Below are 5342 nucleotides of genomic sequence, written 5' to 3'. Positions count from 1 at the left end.
CAATTTCCGATGAAGCTTCTCTACTCATGGTGATGTTCAATATGAAAGTGAATCAACGTGCTGTACCGAGTCGGGGGCGGGCTCTGAAACTGTTCAGAAATGCTGCGACGCGGGGCCTCCTCACACTCATCAAATGCCAAGTGGGCAGCAGCGCTGGGATGTGGCAACAGCAGGCGTGAGACCCAAACTCCAGGAAAGCCCAGGTTTTAAAACTTTGGTAAATTTGGGGGTTAAGAAATCCATGCCGAGGGTTAGCTTTGGTAGTACATCTGCTAAAATTAGACTGATAAGGAAATGATTAGCATGGCTCCTGAGCAAGAATGAGGCACAAATTCCAGAAGTATTCTATTATTTACAAATATTCTAAGGGGATGAATTCCTGCTAGGGCTGCTGTAAGAACATACCACAGACTAGAATCCCAGGGACAGGGGAGCCTGGTGGGCTGCTGTCTATGGGGTTGCACAGAGTCGGACACGACTGAAGTGACTTAGCAGTAGCAGCAGAGCCTCATAAACCATAGAAAATCATTGTCCCACAGTCCTGGAGGCTGGAACCCCAAGATCAGAATGTCAGCAAGCTTGGTTTTCTCTGAGGCCTCTCCCCTTAGCTTGCAGACGGCCGCCTTCTCCACGTCTCCACACGGTCTCTGCCCTGTCTGTCTGCATCTTAATGTCTCCTGATAAGAAAACCAAGGACTAGATTAGGGCCACCTTGATGATCTCATTTAACCTTAGTTAATCCCCTGGAGAAGGAAATGGCATCCCACTCTGGTATTCTTGCCTGGAAAATCCTATGGACAGAGAAGCCTGGCTGGTTATAGTCCATGGGGTTGCAAAAAGTCAGACATGACTGAGCAACTAACATAACATAAATAACCTGTTGAAAGAATCCACTCCAGTACTCTTGCCTGGAGAATCCCATGGACAGAGGAGCCTGGCGGGATACAGTCCATGGGGTTGCAAAGAGTCAGACACGCCTGAAGCGACTGAGCACTCTGTCACCTCTTGAGAGAGCTCTCTCCAAATACAGTTACATTCTGAGTTACTGCAGGCAAGGACTTCAACATCTATATGGAAAGAGAGGATACAATTCAGTTCATAACAGGAAATACGTTAAGTAAAATACTTGCTTCTAATGTCTGGATCTAAAATGAATAGACTACAATAAGTAACAAGGCATTAGGATGCTTGGAAGGAAGAAAGGGAGGGAAGGAACAAGATGAGGAAGCAAGTAAGGAAGGAGGGAAGAAAGAGAGAAGCTTGAAGAATGGCCAGAGTCTAAGCTGGTCCAAATAAGATGTCTTACTTAAGGAATTGGCCCCACCTCCTAGGGGGAAGAAGAAGTCTAAAACAAGAGGAGATGGGGAAAACTGAATGACCGCAGGCATTAAGGCCACTCATCTGTGCCTGTTACGTGTGCCCTGTCGAGCCCAATAGCGTCTTGAAGCTGTAATGTCACTACGGTATAGTCATTAACTCATGTCAGACCCTGTGGATTGTAGCCCTCCAGGCTCCTCCGTCCATGGGATTTTTCAGGCAAGAGTACTGGAATGGGTTGCCATTTCCTTCTCCAGGGGATCTTCCCGACCCACAAATCGAACCCAGGTCTCCTGCATTGAAAGTGGATTCCTGCATTGCAGGCAGATTCTTTACCAACTAAGCTACAAGAGAAGCCCCCAATGTCACTGTGCCTACCAAATATTCTGTCACTCTGAAGCTGTCCGAGAAACCGGGACTTAGCAGATCCCACTTTTCAAAAACTGCCCCAGAAGTGTGCCTTTAACTTTGCCCGGGGAATTTAAATCCAAATCCAGCAATGCAAAAAGTATGGATTTGCTATTCTCGAAAGGTGTTAATGGCTCCTTGCTGAACACTGTGGTCTGCAGTGTCTCTTGAAGATAGGAGGTTTTGCTCTTTCCTGCCCGGATATCGTGATCTGGGGATGCCTAGCAGACAGCTCACCCTGTCATCGATCTACCAACGCACCAGCGGGGTGTTTCACGGTAGCACCCTAGGCACGGTCTGTTGTACCTGTCCCCTGATGGCTCACATCGCTTCATTAACGGAGCAGCAGCCCCGTGTCTTTACAATCTCTGCTATGTGTGAGGCTCCGACCACGTTGTTTCCATGTATTATCTTGTTTGATAATCACCACTGCAAACTCTCAACCACCAAATGTATTTACAGAGAGTTATTTCATACACAGTTGGCTTTGAATGTGTAAACCATATGAACTACATGTTGCAACCGTTTTGTTTTATCCTATTAGGAAAAAGCCATAGATGCAAATCAGGAAGAGTAAATACCAACTGAACAAGTTCTATGTTGTTTTGCTTTGCAATCAGCAGCAGTTGGTATATTCTGGCTGGGAGGGTTTCGTGTCAATTCACATGCTGCTTAGTTGTTTTGGTTTTCTTTTTCCTACTGACAATTTTGAATCAAAATGCCTAGTCACAGACAATACCACCTTTAGGCTCTCATCTAATAATCCCAGATAATAACTGAAGTATATCTAAAGCAGTCACTATTAGCAACAACAAGAAAAAAAAAAGTATTTGTCATTCACGGAAAAAGCGCAAATAAAGAATAAACTGCTCCATAGAGGAGTAGTAGTTTAGCTGCTCAGTCATGTCTGACTCTTGCGACCCCACCGACTGTAGCCCGCCAGGTTCCTCTGTCCATGGAATTCTCCAGGCGAGAATACTGGAGTGGGTTGCCATTTCTTTCTCCAGGGGATCTTCCCAATCCAGGAATCGAACCCCAGCCTCCTGCATTGCAGGCAGAATTGCTGCTTATAAGCAAGTTCCAATCACTGATAAAAATGGGAAACACGTGTAGTTGCAGGCGTCTGTTTAGCCTGCGCGATGGAACCATAGAGTGTAAACATTTGGTGGGGTAATACTGCTCTCTGGTGGTAGATACGAAGTACTTCACATTTAATTTCAGAGAGTTGCTCTGAACCCTTGACACTATTCCTGGCCTCTTTTTATCCATTTTATTGCTAACCCGATCCCCAGCAGATACTGAGAATCCATTCTGTACACATAGACATTTTGGAATCTACATGTTATTTAAACTTGAGGGATGCTGACGTTCCAGGAACTCAGACCTTGGACCCAGACAGGAGAGGACTGCCTTGGCCCCACCATTTAGATGGTTTAGCTCTGGCCTTCCCGGGCTGTGCTCCTCCCTGCAGATCACGGTGTCCCGGGGCGCGCCCACACCCACGCCCTTTTCTTCCTGTTACCTGCCCCAGTCTCACCTCCACCACCGTCCTGTTAATACACAGGTGCTCTCATTTTGCCTGAGGTTTTGATGAATAATAGCAAGCTCCCTGTTCCAGGATATCATTTGCATTTAGAGAAGCTTCCTGCAGTACTATGACACATCCCTTCCCAGCAGTAATAATGAAAGAGAATTTTAAGATACGAGAAGAGACCCACGAGATAACCTTTTTCACCCCTTAAAATCACATAGGGTGTCTGCAAGAACCCTGGTGAGGTGGTAGTCGCTTAGTCCTGTCTGACTCTTTGTGACCCCATGGACTGCAGCCCACCAGGCTCCTCTGTCCATGGAATTCTCCAAGCAAGAAAAGTGGAGTGGGCTAACATTCCCTTCTCCAGGGGATCTTCCCGACCCAGGGATCGAATTCGAGTCCCCTGCGTTGCAAACAGAGATTCTTTAGAGATTTCTTTTTTCCAGGGTCCTTGGAAAAAGCCAGGACCCTGGAGCTTTTTCCCAAACCTCAGTCCTCTGGTGCCACCTTCAGGAAATTTGCCGTAACTGCATGTTCTGCCGCTGCTGTTTACTTCATCAACACTTAACTCCGTAAAGTTTCTGTCATACAAGGTGAGTAAGTTCTAGATGTTCGCAGGACAACGAGGTGCCTATAGTTAACCCTGCTGTGTCGTGCACCTCAATAAACGTTAAGAGGGTAGACCTCATGTTGGGGGTTCTTATTATAATTAAAGAAAAGCTATTTGAAATAGAGAGGCAGGGAGAGAGGGAAGGGGGAAGGGAGGGAAGTAGGGATGCATCTGAACGTTGTATCAGAGTCGGCTGAGAAAAGAGCGGCTGGCATCTGTTTTTATGGTATTTCACACATCATGCAGCACTTTCTATTCGCGACTCTATCAAACAATAGAATAATTTTTTAAAATGGCTAACACTACATCTATAATGTAGATGTATATAATAAGCAATAAAAGGCATATAGATGTAATGTTTTCATATATATAACTAAACTATTCGACCTAAATAATATATATACTCACCCTACAGTAAGAACAGCTGGCACTGATAGGGTGCTTACAATGTGGCAGGCGGTGTACTCTGCATTTTATCGTTGTTACCGGGTTTGCATGTTTAATTGTCTGAATTGCATTGCCTCCACCATGAGGTGGACACTACGATTAGCTTCATGTTACAGAGGAGGGCACTGAGGAGCTGCCTTGTCTGAAACTCCCCAGATCATGAGTAGACAAACCTGGAGATGAGCTGTGTTTATCTCTCCCCCTTCAGAGTCTGCATTCCTCACCGTGGGGTGAATGCCTCTCATTTCAGCAAGCGGGACGATAAGGAGAAAGCATGATGTTGCGAAATAGCAAAAAACGAGACCTAATATCACCCCCGGTTCATTCACAAGCGTTGCTGGGTACTGAGAACGCAGAAAAGGGCAAAATAAGCAAGGGCCTTGCTCACTACCATACATGCTAATATGAAGAAGCCCAACAGAAAATAGACTTTAAAAAAAAAAAGAGTATTTTTATATACTTTATAAAAAGTATACTTTATACACTATATAAAAAGTATACTTTATATACTTTATAAAAATAAGAAAATAAGGATGGCTTATAAAATAGTTAAGCTATGTTTGTTAAGAATGCAAATAGGATGATGTGATAGAAAGTGTCTGAAAAGCTGGTTTATTTGGGGCAGTCTGAAAAGAGGTGATCTTTTAGATTGGCTAGTATGCTAGTCACTCAGTCGTGTCCAACTCTTTGCGACCCCATAGACTCTAGCCCACCAGGCTCCTCTGTCCATCGAATTCTCCAGGCAAGACTACTGCAGTGGGTAGCCATCCCTTCCCCAGGGGATCTTCTCGACCAGGGATTGAACCCAGGTCTCCCATATTGTGGGCAGATTCTTCACCATCTGAGCCATCAGGGAAGCTTCCTTCCAGGGAAGATTGGCTAGAGCTAATCTCAAATTTTAATCTAGCTCTATGAAGTTCTAAGGAGTTAGATGATGAAAGAGCTGGTGCAAAAACCTCTGAGGGAGGGAAGCTTCTCAACAACCTTGAAGAGCAGGAATAAGTCCCATTGTCAGGAGTCAAGAAGGGC

General features: G+C 45.2%; 1 non-coding gene across 1 annotated transcript; it reads left to right on the top strand.

Annotated features, from left to right (window-relative positions):
- The first annotated feature begins 250 nt into the window (after nt 1-250).
- LOC122687655 lies at nt 251-355 on the top strand. Its single transcript, XR_006339219.1, has one exon. It is a non-coding gene; the product is annotated as a U6 spliceosomal RNA (small nuclear RNA).
- The last annotated feature ends 4987 nt before the right edge of the window (nt 356-5342 follow it).

The sequence above is a fragment of the Cervus elaphus genome, chromosome 31 (assembly GCF_910594005.1).
Source record: "Cervus elaphus chromosome 31, mCerEla1.1, whole genome shotgun sequence".
In the NCBI taxonomy this organism is placed as follows: domain Eukaryota; kingdom Metazoa; phylum Chordata; class Mammalia; order Artiodactyla; family Cervidae; genus Cervus; species Cervus elaphus.
This window is presented reverse-complemented; position numbering and strand designations above follow the sequence as displayed.